Below are 21,010 nucleotides of genomic sequence, written 5' to 3' on the forward strand. Positions count from 1 at the left end.
AAACCGGTCCGGTCCTCGGATGCTTGATTCCGTTCTGGGAAGGACATGGCTTTTGTAGTTCGGACTGGACTGTTCCCATGGGGCACAGGGTCAGAGCTGATTTGCATATTGCCATTGTCTAACCCAGGGTGGTGTGGAGTGCAAAAAAACGATGGATTTGGGCCCAGATCTTTTGACTGGGATGAATGTGTGACATTGATCCACATTCGGTCCATCACCTGTTTTGTTTGCAATTGCCGCCATATGTGCGCTGGGGATGCTCAGACGTGGGTCCCAGGCACTCCACACCACTGGGGTCAAGCTAGCCGGGCTGATGAGAGGTGTTACCTCGAAACCGGTCCGGTCCTCGGATGCTTGATTCCGTTCTGGGAAGGACATGGCTTTTGTAGTTCGGACTGGACTGTTCCCATGGGGCACAGGGTCAGAGCTGATTTGCATATCGCCATTGTCTAACCCAGGGTAATGTGGAGTGCAAAAAAACGATGGATTAGGGCCCAGATCTTTTGACTGGGATGAATGTGTGACATTGATCCACATTCGGTCCATCACCTGTTTTCTTTGCAATTGCCGCCATATGTGCGCTGGGGATGCTCAGACGTGGGTCCCAGGCACTCCACACCACTGGGGTCAAGCTAGCCGGGCTGATGAGAGGTGTTACCTCGAAACCGGTCCGGTCCTCGGATGTTTGATTCCGTTCTGGGAAGGACATGGCTTTTGTAGTTCGGACTGGACTGTTCCCATGGGGCACAGGGTCAGAGCTGATTTGCATATCGCCATTGTCTAACCCAGGGTGGTGTGGAGTGCAAAAAAACGATGGATTTGGGCCCAGATCTTTTGACTGGGATGAATGTGTGACATTGATCCACATTCGGCCCATCACCTGTTTTGTTTGCAATTGCCGCCATATGTGTGCTGGGGATGCTCAGACGTGGGTCCCAGGCACTCCACACCACTGGGGTCAAGCTAGCCGGGCTGATGAGAGGTGTTACCTCGAAACCGGTCCGGTCCTCGGATGCTTGATTCCGTTCTGGGAAGGACATGGCTTTTGTAGTTCGGACTGGACTGTTCCCATGGGGCACAGGGTCAGAGCTGATTTGCATATCGCCATTGTCTAACCCAGGGTGGTGTGGAGTGCAAAAAAACGATGGATTTGGGCCCAGATCTTTTGACTGGGATGAATGTGTGACATTGATCCACATTCGGTCCATCACCTGTTTTGTTTGCAATTGCCGCCATATGTGCGCTGGGGATGCTCAGACGTGGGTCCCAGGCACTCCACACCACTGGGGTCAAGCTAGCCGGGCTGATGAGAGGTGTTACCTCGAAACCGGTCCGGTCCTCGGATGCTTGATTCCGTTCTGGGAAGGACATGGCTTTTGTAGTTCGGACTGGACTGTTCCCATGGGGCACAGGGTCAGAGCTGATTTGCATATCGCCATTGTCTACCCAGGGTGGTGTGGAGTGCAAAAAACCGATGGATTTGGGCCCAGATCTTTTGACTGGGATGAATGTGTGACATTGATCCACATTCGGTCCATCACCTGTTTTGTTTGCAATTGCCACCATATGTGCGCTGGGGATGCTCAGACGTGGGTCCCAGGCACTCCACACCACTGGGGTCAAGCTAGCCGGGCTGATGAGAGGTGTTACCTCGAAACCGGTCCGGTCCTCGGATGCTTGATTCCGTTCTGGGAAGGACATGGCTTTTGTAGTTCGGACTGGACTGTTCCCATGGGGCACAGGGTCAGAGCTGATTTGCATATCGCCATTGTCTAACCCAGGGTGGTGTGGAGTGCAAAAAAACGATGGATTTGGGCCCAGATCTTTTGACTGGGATGAATGTGTGACATTGATCCACATTCGGTCCATCACCTGTTTTGTTTGCAATTGCCGCCATATGTGCGCTGGGGATGCTCAGACGTGGGTCCCAGGCACTCCACACCACTGGGGTCAAGCTAGCCGGGCTGATGAGAGGTGTTACCTTGAAACCGGTCCGGTCCTCGGATGTTTGATTCCGTTCTGGGAAGGACATGGCTTTTGTAGTTCGGACTGGACTGTTCCCATGGGGCACAGGGTCAGAGCTGATTTGCATATCGCCATTGTCTAACCCAGGGTGGTGTGGAGAGCAAAAAAACGATGGATTTGGGCCCAGATCTTTTGACTGGGATGAATGTGTGACATTGATCCACATTCGGTCCATCACCTGTTTTGTTTGCAATTGCCGCCATATGTGTGCTGGGGATGCTCAGACGTGGGTCCCAGGCACTCCACACCACTGGGGTCAAGCTAGCCGGGCTGATGAGAGGTGTTACCTCGAAACCGGTCCGGTCCTCGGATGCTTGATTCCGTTCTGGGAAGGACATGGCTTTTGTAGTTCGGACTGGACTGTTCCCATGGGGCACAGGGTCAGAGCTGATTTGCATATCGCCATTGTCTAACCCAGGGTGGTGTGGAGTGCAAAAAAACGATGGATTTGGGCCCAGATCTTTTGACTGGGATGAATGTGTGACATTGATCCACATTCGGTCCATCACCTGTTTTGTTTGCAATTGCCACCATATGTGCGCTGGGGATGCTCAGACGTGGGTCCCAGGCACTCCACACCACTGGGGTCAAGCTAGCCGGGCTGATGAGAGGTGTTACCTCGAAACCGGTCCGGTCCTCGGATGCTTGATTCCGTTCTGGGAAGGACATGGCTTTTGTAGTTCGGACTGGACTGTTCCCATGGGGCACAGGGTCAGAGCTGATTTGCATATCGCCATTGTCTAACCCAGGGTGGTGTGGAGTGCAAAAAAACGATGGATTTGGGCCCAGATCTTTTGACTGGGATGAATGTGTGACATTGATCCACATTCGGTCCATCACCTGTTTTGTTTGCAATTGCCGCCATATGTGCGCTGGGGATGCTCAGACGTGGGTCCCAGGCACTCCACACCACTGGGGTCAAGCTAGCCGGGCTGATGAGAGGTGTTACCTCGAAACCGGTCCGGTCCTCGGATGTTTGATTCCGTTCTGGGAAGGACATGGCTTTTGTAGTTCGGACTGGACTGTTCCCATGGGGCACAGGGTCAGAGCTGATTTGCATATCGCCATTGTCTAACCCAGGGTGGTGTGGAGTGCAAAAAAACGATGGATTTGGGCCCAGATCTTTTGACTGGGATGAATGTGTGACATTGATCCACATTCGGTCCATCACCTGTTTTGTTTGCAATTGCCGCCATATGTGTGCTGGGGATGCTCAGACGTGGGTCCCAGGCACCCCACACCACTGGGGTCAAGCTAGCCGGGCTGATGAGAGGTGTTACCTCGAAACCGGTCCGGTCCTCGGATGCTTGATTCCGTTCTGGGAAGGACATGGCTTTTGTAGTTCGGACTGGACTGTTCCCATGGGGCACAGGGTCAGAGCTGATTTGCATATCGCCATTGTCTAACCCAGGGTGGTGTGGAGTGCAAAAAAACCATGGATTTGGGCCCAGATCTTTTGACTGGGATGAATGTGTGACATTGATCCACATTCGGTCCATCACCTGTTTTGGTTGCAATTGCTGCCATATGTGCGCTGGGGATGCTCAGACGTGGGTCCCAGGCACTCCACACCACTGGGGTCAAGCTAGCCGGGCTGATGAGAGGTGTTACCTCGAAACCGGTCCGGTCCTCGGAAGCTTGATTCCGTTCTGGGAAGGACATGGCTTTTGTAGTTCGGACTGGACTGTTCCCATGGGGCACAGGGTCAGAGCTGATTTGCATATCGCCATTGTCTAACCCAGGGTGGTGTGGAGTGCAAAAAAAAGACGGATTTGGGCCCAGATCTTTTGACTGGGATGAATGTGTGACATTGATCCACATTCGGTCCATCACCTGTTTTGTTTTCAATCTGACTTAGCCATTATATCCTATGGGAGGTGGATTGTGAGTATAAGTCCACCTTGCCCTATCATCAAGGATTTGCCTATCGCTCTGTTTTTATCGCTGGATTTCCAGCGATAATCGCACATTTTGCCACTATCGCTGGATTTTTTATCACCTTGGAGATACGCCTTGATGATAACGCGCTATCTCGGCGATTTAATCCAGAGATAGCTGGCGATAATTAAGCTTGCGCTAAGCGCGCTTAGCGATAATTATTGCTGGCTGTTGCTGATATGCTCCTACATCTGGCCATTGTGAACACAAAAAGGCCTTTAGGTATGTACAAAAGGCATTTGCTTCCCTGTTTTAATGAACTGATTGAACATTGAATCAGTATTTTTGCTACTCCAAATACCGAATTCCTCTTTGTCATTTAGGTAAATGCATGTCTCAAGTATCCACAGATTGTGACTAGTTGCAGAAGGCTTGTTTTGAACATGCAATTTACCACCAACTCGAAATCGCTGGCAACCAGGTGCAACCTATATAAAGAGCCCCAGAATGCATCAGCATTTTCCACAATGGCTGCTTTGTAAGTGATAATTAGGAAGATGAGGGTACTGGCTGGTTTGCATAGGAAGAGGAGACAGGAGCGCATATTTGAAGTTGAGTTACTCTTTTGCAGCAGACAGAGTGTGAAACATTAGACAAATACAGGCTAAGTGAAGTGGTGCTCTTAAATTAGAAAAACACTCTCGGTAGAAATTCAATCCCCACCCAAGTGCAGATATTTTGCTCTCTCCACCTCTTAGCCTCTGAGAGCCACCAAGGTGTGATTGCTGCGCAGGTAAGGTATCACAAAAGGCTCTCTCCCCATTTTTCAGAGCTTTTGTTTATGCTATACTAATGAAAATTAATTTTTATATTACATTTCCAACAACTGCACAGGAATTGTAGTTAACAAAGTTACAATGTTATCAAACTGTGCAATTTTCTCATGTTTCTTGGATGTATTCATAGAACTCATTCTAAAAAGTCCACCGTCTGACAATGATTTTATTTTTAGAAATTAGAAAGAATGCACAATTTCTAAACATAACAAATATGGGCTGAATCACAAATCGTGGTGATGACCCTTCAATGGGTCACTGCACTATGGAGGTCCCACCATGATCTGCGCAACCGTCACCATGAGTGTGTAGGCCCTTTGTAAATCGGGCCTGTTATTTGCAATGCATCAAACCTAATTACAGATATAGTGGCAAGATTCTTTGGAAGTACCCATGATTCATTTATTTTTAGGCGTAGTAGGATTTACTCAAAGCTTCTTAGAGGAGAATTTGCAGACAGATATTTAAGTGGACATCTTGGGCATATTTACATAGGTATATGCTGAACATGATTAAACAAGAAGGAATCCACTTAGAAAGTGGTAGTGGTCCCTAAAGTGATGGGGAGCACACAGTGTTGTTTAAATGCCCCTCACACACTAACAGGCCCCTTGGTGTCATGCTTCATCATCGGGGCCTTCGCACCCCTCTACGGGATGCGCGTGCTACGACTAACGACTGCGTAGGAGCACTTGGCAGTGAACTATGTGAGGGTGTGTGTTTAGGGAGAGAATGTGAGTTAGTGAGGTGAGGTGAAAAAGTGAGTTAAAAAATACCTGGCACGTAGGAAAAAATTATTTATTATGTCCTCGGCTGGTATTATTAAAAAGGTGCAGAGTGAGGTTGATTATATACGTACTAGGGTATATCAACCATTCAGAGTGTCAACATGTTTCAGAGTGCAAGGACTCCTTCTTCAGGCCAAGGATATGCACGTTATCCTCACCTTACTCACATGAAATGTTAAAGTGTATTATACAAAAATAAAATTAAAATTGAAGGTGAAATGTACCTATCAATGTTGTTTGTATTTGTAAGCTCAGTTGCGCCCAATTGGCGTTGAAGAGAACCTGTGGAAAAAAGACATAATAAACATCATAGTCGGATGTCCAGGAACTTAGGGAAGAAAAAATGCTTTCCTAGTGAATAAGGGTAAATAAAAGAACCCAAAATGAGGTTCAGAGACCCTGTAAAAAAGACATTTAAAAAGGACATACAAAAAACACACAGACATACATCTACAGTATAAATAGTTGTCTCCCAGGTATGGATGAGGAGAGGGAGAGAGTGGTTAAATGAAGGCTTACTTATTGTTCAAAGTATGATGACCTCATGAGCCTATGCGTGGTATCGGGGGTTCCTTCCTCACTGCCCAGTAAAGCAACCTAAAGGATATTTAAGGGTGAGTTTTAGGTTGATTTGTGGTAAGATCAGCAGAAGGGAAAAAGTAAAAAAGCAAGGCAACAAGTGCACAATGCTCCTCCTAGGTCGTGTGACCCCATTCACGGTTACTGCATGGTCAGATCGGCTGCCTTCCCCTCAACGCTGCTCCGGTGAAGTGTGGGGTTAGTTTGGCGATTTTCTATTTATACTCCTAGGTTGGTAATTAGGGGAGGAAGATTGGTTAATTATCCTCGGAAGTATGCCCAAATACGGGGATATTCAGTACATCGGATCCGGTGTTGCGCGATGGGCTGGGTGCGGTGCGGGAAGGCAATGCGCCCGCGTATGGAGGCAGCGTGGGTAGATCTGTGCATGCGTGTTAGCACGGGACTAGGACCGAGACGCGCATGCGCTAAAGATTAGTGCGGATCTAGTGCGCATGGGCAGCAGTATCTGAAACTGGCTCCAGTTTAAGAATACAGTCGGGGACAATGAACGCACGCCCATATTGATAAGAGCACTAACAAGGAGGAAGGAATTGTGCATAAGGCATATTACAGCGCAAATAGTAATAAATAAGATCATGCTGACAGTACTGACTAGTGGAAGAAAATAGCGCATGGGGCTAGTAAAGCGCAAAAAGATCACAAATCGATCACAGGAATGTTTTTGGGGGTTGCCATAAACACTAGGGTTTACCAGGTCTTTCAGGGTGTGCCGAATTCTTAAACCACCCTGTATACAATTCATGAAATGGCTAGCCAGATGTCACTGTGTGTTCAACGCAGTTGGCTCCAAGGAATAGAATCATTGAGCCCAGAGTTGTCAGTCCCGAGGCGGAACACCCACCGCTGTTCTTTTTCAAATAGCCCTGTCTCTGAGGGTAGCTGCTCGATCACTGTCCACTGTAACTCATTCACACAATGTTGGTATTCAAGGAAGTGGGCTGACATTTTCGTGGTTGATTTCTTGCATCTAATGTTGCTTTTATGCTCCTTATTTTTACTTGTCTCGTTGCCATTCCCACGTATTCCTTTTTGCAGGGACATGTGATTAGGTACACTACATTCTTGCAGTTACAGTTGGTGAATGTACGTTGTTCCCAACTAGTACCATTAGTGAAGGTTAGAGTCTGGCTTTTCTTAGTGAGGTGGCAACTGTTACAATTGCCACACGGGTGATGACCCTGTATCCCTTGTAATCTCGTTTGTCCCACTCTGTGTGGAGGAGGTCTTGTATGGACGAGCATGTCTTTTAGATTCCTCCCACGTCTGTGGGCAAACAGCGGTTTCTCCAGAGTCAGTGTGCCGCTTGTAAGTGTGCGCCAATGTTTGTTGACCAGTTTGGCTACTTGGTTAGTTACTGGGCTGTACGTGGTGACACAGACTGTTCTACTCAATTGGTCGTCTTTCTTTGGTTTATCTTCCAAGAGGGCTTCACAATTGTTATTCCTGGCTCGCTTCATAGCCTTGCGGATCACATGGTTGGGGTATTTTCTTTGTCTCAGTTTTGTGCTGAGGTATTTAGCCTGACTTTTATATTTAGCCAGGTCACTGCAGTTCCGGCGAAGGCGGAGGAACTGCCCGTATGGTAGATTCTCCCTCAGGTGACGAGGATGGAAACTGTCAAACCTGAGGAGGCAGTTCCTTGCCGTGGGTTTAAAATGGGTCTCGGTTTTCAGAAAACCTGCTTCATGGTAGATATTGAGATCCAAGAAAACCATTGCGCTGTTGGACACTTGGTGGGTGAATTTAAGGAAAGTGTTTTGGTTGTTGAGCCATTGCATGAACTCAGAGATTGAATTTCCATCCCCCTCCCAGATCACCAAAATGTCATCAATATATCGTCGCCATGTGTGGATCCTTCCCCTGAAAGGGTTGCTGGGGTGAAGGATCTTGGAGGATTCCAGGTGAAGGACTTAAAGTCCCGCCAGACTCGGGGCAAATATGCTCCCCCTGCTGGTTCCGTGGCTTTGCCAAAACAGGGTGCCTTCGTATTCGAAAAAGTTTTTTGTGAGGGCTAGCGAGATACATTCCATGACTACTCCACGGGGGGTTTGGTATTTCCAATGGGTAGAGTGGAGTACTTCCTCAATAATCAGAAGTGTCTCATCATGTGGGAGGCTCGTGTAGAGACTCTCCACATCAAGGCTCAGAAGCATTTGTGAGTTAGGATCAAAAGGATGGTCTGTAATAGTTGCAGCACCGCTTTTGTATCCCTTAGATACGTGTCGGTAGCTTGCACCAATGGTCTCAGAAAAGCATCGGCAAACTTAGATAGAGGTTCCAGGATGGATGAGATGCCGGACACAATCGGGCGCCCTGGTGGGTTCTCAAGGTTTTTATGCACTTTGGGTATAGTGTAGAAGTAAGGGATACGAGGATTTTTTTGAACCAGGAATTCGGATTCTTTTTTGGTGAGCCAGTCATGTGCAAGGGCCTCCTCAATCATCCCTTCTATTTGTACTCGTAGAGGCTCAGTGGGATCTTCTACCAAGACCTGATAGTTCCTGCTGTCCGAGAGGAGTCTCCTGCACTCTTTGTCATAGGCAGTAGTAGTTTGAATCACCACTGCCCCACCCTTGTCTGCAGGTTTTATGGTTAAGTTTTTGTTAAGTATTAGTTCCCTGATTGCCTCATTTTCAAGTTTGCTAGTATTCTGGAACACCTTCTGCTTAGTGTCCAATTTCTTGAGTTCGTGCATAATTGGTTTCTCGAATGCCAAAACCTCCACAGGGAGTTGGTTGTCTAGGGGTGTGAAATTAGACTTAGGTTTCAGACCTGTGTCAGAGGTATCTAGAGAGGGTTCTTTATCTTTAAAGAATGCCCTCGGTTTGATGGTTCTTATGAAATCCTGCATTTCTTTGTGTAACAAGTAGATGTCAGGTTTATTAGTAGGGACGGTATACACCTGTTACAACGCAACTTTTACAACTACCTACTATTACAACGCAACTTTTACAACGCATACCATTACAACGCATTGCGCTGGGGGGCGCTCTAGGATAGGGAATAAGTTTAATTTACTATCCAACACCTTCCCTAGTGTCCACGGGGACTGGAGTTGGAATAGTAAATTATACTTACCACTATCCAGCACCTCTAAGCGCTATGCGTTATAATGGTATGCGTTGTAATGGTCGCATTGTAATGGTAGGTAGTTGTAATGGTATGCGTTGTAACGTCATACCCTAAGCCTTTATTCAGTACCTACTTTTGTAAATCAGTGAGGGGCCATGGGGTTATGTTGATAACTAGGTCCCCCTCTTGCTCGTCGATGCTTGGTTCGCTGTCATACTACTCGTGAGAACCCTGGGGTCTGTTCCGTCTGCGGGTTGCCAATTGACATTGTTGCCCTTCTTGTTCCTCCCTCTGTGGGTTCCCTGGCCCCAGGATAAAAAAGGCTGAGCATTTTGGGGTACACTGGTTTGTTCTGGGACCCACTGTGGATACATTTGCCCCATTTGTGGTGGGACAAATTGATATTGTGGAAACTGGAAATGATTCTGGTAAGGGTTAAATTGAGGTCCCTGGAAGCCTCGCCAACCTCTCTGGCGGGGGAATAGAGATCTCTGTTGTCGGAAACCACCCCTCTGTCTCCTTTGTTGGAAACCACCTGAATTGGTACTTGTAGTACTGCCATCAGAACTCACACTGTCTGTGTCACTCACGTTCTCTTTCATCACGTAGTCAGCTCTTGTGTACGGATAAGCTCTCTCAGGGGTGAAGCGGTCCTTATCCTTTTTTAACTTGTTAAATTTACTTTGTTTTAAAGTGGCCTCAAACTCCTTCATTTGCTGATTCAGTTCTTCCAACCCTTTCTTTATGTCTGCTGGTGAGATGAAGGCTTATAACTGTACTTCCAGTTTTTGGATCTCCACTTTAAGTTCCAAAGATTTTCTTGTGGAAGTTTGAACTATCAAGACCAGCCAGTCCCTGGTGCAATGCCAGGAGATAAGTGACCAAGCTTTTTTAAAAACGAGGTCGTCCTGGAAAATGAAGGGTTCGTTCTTTACCAATAAACCCTGCGGGGCTATTTTGTTTCTTAGATACTCCCTCATCAATAGGCCATGTAGGGACGCCCTTATTTGGATTTTCCTTGTATTCATTAACTCATCCCAGTCTGCTACTGGGCTTGGGTCACTGTTGCTTAGGCCTTCAAAAGGATTGACATCTGCGAGAATTCTGTCGATGTCGTCCTCACTGAAGGTCAGGCCATGTTCATCCTCCATGTTGGTATAGGGAGGATGGGAAGGTTCAGAGTGTTACAAGTAGTGTATGAAAGGTGTCTATGTATGTCCAGTAAGACTTTAATTATATGGGAAGGGGCTCCCACAGCTGTGCGCTGTCTAGAACTTGAATACAACCAAGAGGGGGGAGAGAGAGAGAGCAAGTGGATTCAGTCTCCCTTGGCAATATGATTAAACAAAAAGGAATCCACTTAGAAAGTGGTAGTGGTCCCTAAAGTGATGGGGAGCACACAGTGTTGTTTAAATTCCCCTCACACACCAACAGGCCCCTTGGTGTCATGCTTCATCATCGGGGCCTTTGCACCGATGTTTGGGCATCCTCAGGCTGCCCAAACAGTCAGTATTAACAACAGTGGGCAAGCCACTCCCCCCTGCCCTCGAGAAACACAGCCCACTCTCCCTGTCTGTCTTAAGTCTAACTTAAGACAAAATCCTAACTTCTGTGAATGCCAAAAGTAGTAAGTTCATTCTGTGAATGCCAAAAGTAGTAAGTGCATTCTGTCAATACCAAAATAGTAGTAAGTTTAGGATTGAGTCTTAAGTTCATTCTGTGAATCGGGCCCCTTGTTCTTAATGCGTGATCGGTGTTGAGTTATCCGTTGTCTAATCTCTTGTGTTGTTTTACCAATGTAAATCCACGGGCACATTATGGCATAGACAACGTTCTTTGTCTTACATGTAGTGAAGTCATTGTGTTTTCATTTGTCATTACCGTTCAAGAATTCAGTACCTTCAATGGTGGAGCTGCAGGCTTGACAAATCCCACATCTGTGATGTCCTACTATTGGCAGTAAGTTCAAGAATGATCGTAGCAGTTCAGTTCTTTTAGGGGGATCATCCGACGCCCTAATGATGCGCTGCCCAATGCGGACATTCTTTTTTAAGGTAAGTAACGGGAGCTGAAGGTCCTTATCAAAGTCCTTTATCAAGTGCCAGTTCTGGTGCACAATTTTCTTGAATGAATTTGTATGTGGACCAAACGTGGAAACACACACAAGATGGGTCAATGTTTTTTTTCTGTTTCTCAAGCATGACTTCATGTGGTGTGTACCACGCAGGTTTGCATGAGTGTTTGAGTAGTTTTGATGGGTAACCATTTCTTTGAGTTTCCTAGTCAAAAGATCTGAGTGCATTGCCTAGTCCTCTTTGCTTGTGCAGTTCCGTGGAACAAGCAAGTACTGGCCATATGGTAAATTGTCTTTTAAACATTTGTGGGGATGACTTTTGAAGTGAAAAGCGGTGATCTTGTCTGTGGGTTTTATATACAGTGTTGTATTCTGTCCTGATTCTATAGGCCGTACCTCCACATCAAAATATGTTCAACTGGTAGTGCTGTGGGCTAGACTGAATTGTATGATTCAGAAAAGGGTGTGGTGATGGACAGAGTATCTGAATTAAACAGAACACTCATACCCAGTCAACAGATCAGGGCTTGATCCATCACCGTTTTTTAGCTCACTGCACCATCCCAGCTCAGAACCTGGCTACATGCAAATTAGTCTGTCCCTGGCCCAGTGCATCATGGGAACAGGGCTGACCAAACTACCAAGCCAATTCTTATACTGGGAAGGAAACAAGCTTCCGGGGACCGGTTTCCGGCATTACAGCCGTCTTCGGCCCGGCTTGCTTGAATCCTGATGGTGCAATGAGCAAGGGACTCACATCTGAGTATACCCTTCCTCGCTTATGGTGGACAAAACGATTCAGAAAAGGGGTTGGTGATGGACAGAGTATCTGAATTAAACAGAACACTCATACCCAGTCAACAGATCAGGGCTTGATCCATCACCGTTTTTTAGCTCACTGCACTATCCCAGCTCAGAACCTGGCTACATGCAAATTAGTCTGTCCCTGGCCCAGTGCATCATGGGAACAGGGCAGACCAAACTACCAAGCCAATTCTTATACTGGGAAGGAAACAAGCTACCGGGGACCGGTTTCTGGCATTTCAGCCGTCTTCGGCCCGGCTTGCTTGAATCCTGATGGTGCAATGAGCAAGGGACTCACATCTGAGTATACCCTTCCACGCTTATGGTGGACAAAACGATTCAGAAAAGGGGGTGGTGATGGACAGAGTATCTGAATTAAACAAAACACTCATACCCAGTCAACTGAATTGTATGTCAGGATTACGTTCATTGAGCCACATGTGGAATCTCAACAAATCATCTTCTGTGCCGGTCCAGATGCACCAGATATCATCTACGCATCGATACCATTGTGCCACAAATTGGCTGAAAGGGTTATTATTGTAAATATGGTGCTCCTCATACCGTGACATATAAAGGACCGCCATCTCCGGTGCGATTGGACATCCCATGCTGGTTCCTTTCGCTTGGATATAACAGTCACTTTCAAACTTAAAGTAGTTTCTTTTTAATGCTAATGAAGCAAGACTCACAATGAATTTAGTGGGAACACGGTGAGGATGTTCTCTACTATCCAAGTATGTTTCCAAGACCTCCAGCACGACTTCCTGGGGTATTTGCGTGTATAAAGAAACGACATCCAAGGTAACTAGTCTATGTTGATCTGGGTTGAACTCAAAACCCTAGACTTTGTTAATGAAATCGGTTGAATCCCTCAGGTACGATGTAATTTTTTGCAGATATTCTTTTTGGAAAAGTCGATCCTGCCATCTCCATAAATGTGGTGGGTAACTCTAGCATACACCAGAGACAAGCTGTAAGATAGTAGCAACATGTGCGATATTGCGCAACATAGCAACACTAAGAGGATGCAATTCATCTTGTCAGAGCCATAGTCGCATGAAAATGTTCTGCTAATACCACATCACCCTCAGGATGGCTCAAGGGCAGGAGAAGGAAGAATGTGATGTGCAGAGATGACTAAGAATTTTTTCTAAAGTAATTATCAATGTAACATAGAAAGTAAGCACACCAATGTTGCTTTAATTTAATGTTTTATCACCTTTAGTTACATTGTTAATGATCGTTAGGATCAAACAAAAATAACATTTCTGACAATATTTTTAACAATCCAAACATATACAAAATGAAACAAAAGCCACAGGAGAAATATTGATCTAATGGTTCTTTCTCCCTCTCATAACACCTGCCCTTTCTGTGGTCTCAACATTACGACTTTATATGTGTTTAGGTACACCTGTACCTGAATAACCATGTGCACTGCTATGAAGATAAACAACTATAAACTTTGTACACATCAGTTTTAAATGTTGCTAATAAACACGTACTCCATCATTTGTTGAATAAGTTTTTCTTATTTCTTATCATTTCTATTTGATCGTTAGTAACACTTTTTTAAAGAAATAAAACAATACTAACTTTTAGCACTTTCAATATACAAAACAATATATAAAGCACAAACATATGTACATATCATCAATTTGCACATATTCTCAATTAGAAAGCATTCTTCTTTGGTGTAGCTCCCAATTTATAGGTCTGCTGCCTTATGCATGCAATGTCCCTTCCTCAGCGGACAATACAAAAAAAGATAAATACATACAATGGGCCCAATTCACAGAACTAATTAAGACAAAATCCTAAACTTACTACTTTTGGTATTCACAGAAGTTAGGATTTTGTCTTAAGTTTGTCTTAAGACAGACTTAAGACAGACTTAAGACAAAATCCTAACTTTAGTCTGTCTTAAGTCTGTTTTAAGACAAACTTAAGACAAAATCTTAACTTCTATGAATACCAAAAATAGTACGTTTAGGATTAGGTCTTAAGTTAGTTCTGTGAATCCGGCCCATAGTAAGCAATAAGAGCATACACTTTATATCCATTCATCTTTAGCCACCAAAATGCTTCTTTCACCTGTGAGATAATACATCAAAATTGATGTGCACAGTGACTTGTTTTAAACGCGGATTACAACAACAACACCATCATCACAAATGTTTACAATAATGCTGACGCCTCAAATTGTGGCCTCAACATTATGACTGCCTGATACATTCCGACCTGTAGTTTGTCTTCCAGTGCGATGCAGACTCGTGGCTTCCTGAGACCGAGATGCTACTGATGCATCAAGCCTCTTCGCTTTCACCTCCACTTAATTCACCAGCCACAGAGATCTGTGATGTTTGGATATTTGCTAAAGTACTGATAACCCTAACAAGGCCATGTGCAACATCCCCACTGTGTCAGCGGGTAAACAGGCCTTGTGAATCCATCTAACTGGCATATACACAGATGATGGCAGTACCTATGAATTATGTTATCTTGTTGTGAAACTGCACATACATTTGTTATAGCCTCTTTTAGTTGTTTGAAATCATCAGCAATCACTTTTTGCCCCTGCTTAATGGTGTTATAAAGCTTATCTAAGTCACCTTTGATGGTTTCTATATTTTAATTTTCAGAGACTAAGGGCCTCATTAACAATATTTTGACACGCGGCAGCACAGCAAGCCTTCCTGCTGTTCTGCTGTGCGGCCCAAAAAAGGGCAGGAATGCCAAGTAGCTACAAGATATGGTGCATTCCTGTCCTTTTCTCCTGCATTTGTCCACAATGGGCGGCCATGCAATAACGCAGGCACCCTTGTGCCATGGAGAAAGGGTGTTTGCGTTGTAGGTATGATTGCTTTTGTGCAGGAAGGGACACAAAAACAATCACAAGAGGTGTTTTCCTCTTTCTACGTGTGCTGCATAATGCAGCACACACAGAAAAGAAAAAAGCAAGGAGAAAGAAAGATAATTCCCCTTGTTGCATCTCCATTATGCCTCCCCTGGGTTTATAAAACCTTGTAAATCTGGTAATGCATCAGGTTCCATGGATGTTGCATGGGAACACCCACAGCTACCCATGGAATGACCCTTTCAGGCAGAGTAATGCATATTTACAAGGTCATGAATAGTCATGGTGCTTCACGTGGCTTTGTAAATATGGACAGGTACAGAGCACCACCGGTGCGTCTAAAAATGTGACGCATCAGCAGCGCAATGAGCTTGCAAATAAGCCCCTTACTGTGTATTAAGTAATTTATTGTTCTTATTTTGCAGGCGCTGCACTGCCAGCATTGAGTCTCCAAGACACCAAACAAGTATGTAGTGTCACCATCATCTGAACTCCTAACAAAGCCTGAACCTCTCAGTATGGAAGAAATGCCTCGCTGTAGAAAAAGCCTCCTACGCATGTGTCTGCCTGTTGTTTCGTCCTCTGACTCCTGAAGTAAATCTGGCAGTGGGGACACTGCTGCTCTGTGTCTGGAAGGCACAGGTTCTGCTGGTGTCGGTGCTGTTGCATTATCTTCCTCCATGTCTGAGAAGGAACCGTAAGGTGCCTCGTGTTGGGAATCATCAACTCTTGTGGATGGGACATCTGTGATATATGAAAAAATAGAGCATGCTAAATATGAAAGATAATTAAAAATATATATATAAAGCATTTGTAAAAATGTGTTTAGGAATTATTTTTTAACTTGTGTAAATGTCTTATACATGTTTTTAAATAATTATATATTTAATTGTGTAAGCAGTCTAAACATTACGACCTACATCTCCCATAATGCATCAGATCTGTTTAGTAAGCATTGATCAGGAGTGTTTTTCAAATGCTACTAACTTTAATTCATTATTTGGAGTAAATATGAAATGATTTCTTGTAAGTTGTAATAATTTACAACTTACAAGAAATCATTTCATATATTTTCACACTTACATTTAGATGCAGTGGGTGAGGCAGCTGAATACCCAACTAGATCTTTTGGCTGAAAGGGGCTTTCCATCAGGTCTTCAAGAGATGTTGGAGGTGCCTGGTTTGAGGGACCTCCACCTCTTCCACAGGCCTCAACAAGTATAATTGCCGCCATTTCTTTGTATGTGACCGCAGATCATACCTCAATGCCACCCTGTGTGACTCCCCCAGTATTAGTTCTGTCTTGTAATTACCTTCCAGTATTTTTTCAGGCTACTACAGTAACCTAGAATGAGCTTTTCTCAAAAAGCTCATCATAATGAAGAGCCCATGCTTTAGGGAGCACCTTTTATCAAAGGAAGTATTGCCTCTTCTGCATTTTGGAATGAGGGATAACATAATAGTACCCCATGGGGCATATTCTCAAGAACGTGTTATAACCATCGCAAATTTAGCTTAACCCAACTTTGCATATCGCAGTCTATCGTGAGAAAATAACACTGTCTTAACGTCCAATTCCCAACTCGGTGGCACCATGTGATAGTAGCATGATAACGTGCCAAATGACTGCGTAAAACTCAACACGACAAACAAAAAATGCGAAACACGAACAACAAAAAAGTTGCAATGCCCCAAAGTGGGATACCAACATCTGCGAAAACCAGTGACAGGCTTGCAATTCCCACTCGTCATGGAGGAAAATGCACTATGAAAGCAAAAAAAAGAAACACACCAGAACCAATTCAAACTGCGTAGTGCCATGGATGCACCCGGACCGAGTGCAGAGGACAAGCCGTACCCCACAAGTCCCATGGAGGACCAGCCAGGAACCCCGTGTTCGGGGAAGGGCAAGGAGAAGAGGAAGACGGGGTTCAGTTTGCAGGAAGACCGAATCTTGATCACGGAGGTGATAGAACACTATGAACAAATGTTCGTCACCTCCACTGGAAACCCAAACGGAAATATGGCAGACCATCGTCACCAACGTCAATGCAGTCGGAGTGTCGAGAAGGTCACTGGAGGAGATGAAGGGGTGAAGAGGCTCTGGCATGATGTGCAAAGTCAGACCAAATAGAAACTTGCCGCCAATAGGAAGGCAGCAATAGAGACTGGAGGTGGGAGTCCTGCGTCACTGGAGGAGCTGGCTGAGCTGGAGGAAATGGTGGCCACAGTCACCAGTGTGGAGTCGGTGGCAGGAGTTGGGGGTCTGGACACAGTTCAATATGACCTGACTCAACAGCAACAGGGTGAGTAACGACCAGGGACTGGGGGGACAGTGGAGATGGGTACAATGGCACACATGCACAATCATGTGTAGCACACTGCACATGCACAACGAGTGTGGAACATGTCCCTGATACCCATGGCATACTGCAGCATTCATACAAACACCAAGTAGGCCGCCGTCCATCATGTGCACATATGGGCCCCCTCCAAATCACCAATGACACAACCTATCCATGCACAAGTGATGAATCCAGAAAAGCAGTGGCTGTGTGAGCCACGCTGACTATGCAAGTGAAACTGCACGCCCGATAGCATGGCAGCAGCCAAAATACATGACATGGTGCACGATTCGACATGGGGGTGGCCCAGTGTGGATCACATCCGTAAAGGAGCAGGTCACACTCTGACATATCCACGTGCATCCACAACCCATGCCATCCAATACACGCAGCAGATAAACAATGCACAAGGTCACAAAATATGTCCAAGAGCACAAATGACCGAAGTCACAAACATTTCAGCCCCCGAAAAGTACAGAATTCAAAGGCACACCGGCTCAAAGGGATAAGGGTCCACGAAATCAGAGCTGCAGGGGTGACTCAGAACATCAGCAATGAAGGCAATGTGGTACAAAGTGCAACACCTACACTACAGGACAGAGGACACAACAAGTTCCGCTTGAGCGTAGTAATTGGCCACTCACATCTGGCATTGCCTGACACTGTGTGATGATAATGTACGGGTACTACCACACATCCGTCATGTAGTCAAAAATCCCACTGTCTGCCATCAAATAGCCAGCTCCACCAAAACAGTCACAATGTGCATTGTCATGCAGTCTGTATGTAAATATCTGCAAAGCATCAACATGCATGAGAAACCCTGTTAACCTGCATCTTCCCTTAGCATTGCAGAGGGACAATTAACACCTACTGCAGAGCAGACCACAAATCCCATCAGTGATGATGAAGAGGACAACCTGCACATATGTTCAGACACCCTCCAACGGATAATGGACAGTCTCCGCACCCCACCCCCAGGAGCAGGGTAGCCCAGCTGCCTCAAGGTGACCCCACCACCTGCACAGACCACACAGCAGGAAACACAAACCACCACGGCTGTCACCAGGACCCTCCCCACCCCCGAAAAACACATGGAATTTCAACACCTTGTGTTGGGTTGCCAGGTGGAGATGGCTGATCAGCTGCGAGTGGGTTTCGAGCTCATGGCAGCAAACCTCAATGCCATATGTGGGTGTCTGAGTCACATCAAGGACTACTTACAGTCCCTAACGGACACCCACTGTCCATACCATGCTCCCCAAAAATCCTTGGCTGACATCGCTGGGGCCATTACTCACATACAAGAACTGTCTAGTCAGACAGGCACCAGCGATGACAGCACAGAGTTGCCACAGATGAGCAGGACAATGGAGACAATGGAGCAGATGCAGGCTGGAAGTATGGCTGCCATGGCTGAACACCAGCGAGATGTAGTTGGGATCCTCCATGCCTTGCAGTTCATCATCCTGCCATTGCTGCCACTGAGCAGGACCCAGATGACTGCAGCGGGAACTGCGACACACACCTCTCCGACCCCTGATCTGTCAGTGGCACAGAGTGATGCAGCCCTATCACCATCGCACCCTGATGTGTCAGTGGCACACAGTGATGCAGCCCTATCACTTTCGTACCCTGATGTGTCAGGGGCACACAATGATGCAGCCCTATCACCATCGCACCCTGATGTGTCAGTGGCACACAGTGATGCAGCCCTATCACCTTCGCACTCTGATGTGTCAGTGGCACACAGTGATGCAGCAATTATACCGCCACACACACCGGGCACACCGGACACAGAAGAAGTATCAGAGGAGTAAGATGTGGATGGTAATTACAGTGTGAGGAGGGCGGTAGTAGCATCCATCCCCACCATATGGCATGTCCCTGCCTGGTTCAGCTCTATGCATCATGCCCTGGGACAACACCTTCCACTGACCCCCAGAACACTCTGCGACATTCACCTGGACCCCGACATGGACTGCCATATCTTCACTGGTTGACAATCCTGCTGTGGACTGCACTCTCCCTCTTCCAATTCATTTTTCAATCCCCAAAAGACTCTGGTTGCCCCATCACTGGGCTTCCATGTAATGTGGGCTTGGCATGTCAATGTACAGCTCCAGCTCCGGCATTCATCAGAATGTGAATAAAACATTTGAAGTCACACAGATGTGTTATGACTACGTTCACTGAAGTATGAAAGTTTGGATGGATGTAGGGACAATAATTGCACAAGAAGGTACACCTGGTAAATGACATCAATGCGCATGTTTAACACTGAGCCACATGGCCAATTGGATGACTGTGAAGGTGAGTACTAGCTGTGGCCTCATTGCACATGAACAACACTCTCGCAACCCCCCAACGTAGGCTCACGTCCATGTATTGAATAGGGCTGTGTGTAGGAATGACCAAATCTGTAGCATTTCAGAAGTGGTGTCCTACATCACATGTGACAACAGAACTTCACTTCGCATACCTACTCACACACATCTGTGTGGACACAATCTGTTTCGATTAATAACATTGCTCCACTTGGTCAGAGGTTGGACACCATACTCACATTGCTGAAGACACGTAAGTGCACAGGCCTGCCAGCAACTATCCCAAAACAATGTCTAGCTCACAGAGGTGGAGCTGTTAATAGGGACCCAACCCCATTGTACATGCGTTAGTCAGTCCCTCCCTGTGTAAGGACGATGCTCTTTGTGGCACATGATCTGTCAATCTAATCAACACTCATCACAGTTAGACACCAGGGAAGTTGCGTGGACTTTATTGGCATGTGCCTGTCAGTACGGACAAGGCAACGGCCACAAGAGGCAGGGAAATGCTTAAGACACTTAGACAGAGCATGGGAACATGTCGAGGTGCAAGAAATGGGGAGGCAAAAATATACACAAAATCATCACAGATGGCAACGGTCTCAGCCCACCTTGCCTTGCTGGACGAGTCATGTGATGTTTGGCGTCTGCCCATTACCCCGTGTGAGGGGACACGACTCACATCCCATGGGGTCTGCATAATGCTCTGCCACCGGACTGCGCCGACTGTCTGCCTGTCTGCTCTGCTGACAGTGATCAGGTGAAAGGGTCCGACAAGGTCACATGTTGTGCTACATTGCCATGTGTGCACTCTCCACCCAGCAGTATGTTCAAAATGGTAATGTTGCCAAACTACGCTATGCTACTCTGACCATGGAACTGCATCACCTTGCACAGGCGTGTGTACACACGCGTAATTTCACGCACATGCATTCTGAGTCCAGATGAAGGCAGACATGTCAACTGTTGTGGTGGGATATGTGAGCATTGCCCTCAATGCAACAATGTGTTGGGACCTGTGCTGTGGGTGACAATCCGATGTGGCTGCAGGAACGTAGTTACTCGTCTGTGAATGCGAGGGCAACTACATAGGCAATGTGTTCCAATAGTACGTTGTTGTCGGGTTCAAGAAACACCAGGGTGAGCCAATCCATTAACTGGTCCGGGCAGATGTGCTCAGTCCATGCCGTTTCCCCAATCCGCAACACAGCCCAATAGGGGAGTGCCTCGATGTGGTCACTGCACACGAGGAGTTGTGCAATCTCCCATGCACAACTGCCAGCACATACACCAAAGTCCCATGCACGGCTATCCAGTGACACTCCTGTTTGTGGGCCAACAGGGGGTGCACTGTCAGGTCATAATCCAATTCCGCTACTGTTGCGTTTGATAGGCAGA

Source organism: Lissotriton vulgaris, chromosome 1_2, assembly GCF_964263255.1.
Source record: "Lissotriton vulgaris chromosome 1_2, aLisVul1.2, whole genome shotgun sequence".
In the NCBI taxonomy this organism is placed as follows: domain Eukaryota; kingdom Metazoa; phylum Chordata; class Amphibia; order Caudata; family Salamandridae; genus Lissotriton; species Lissotriton vulgaris.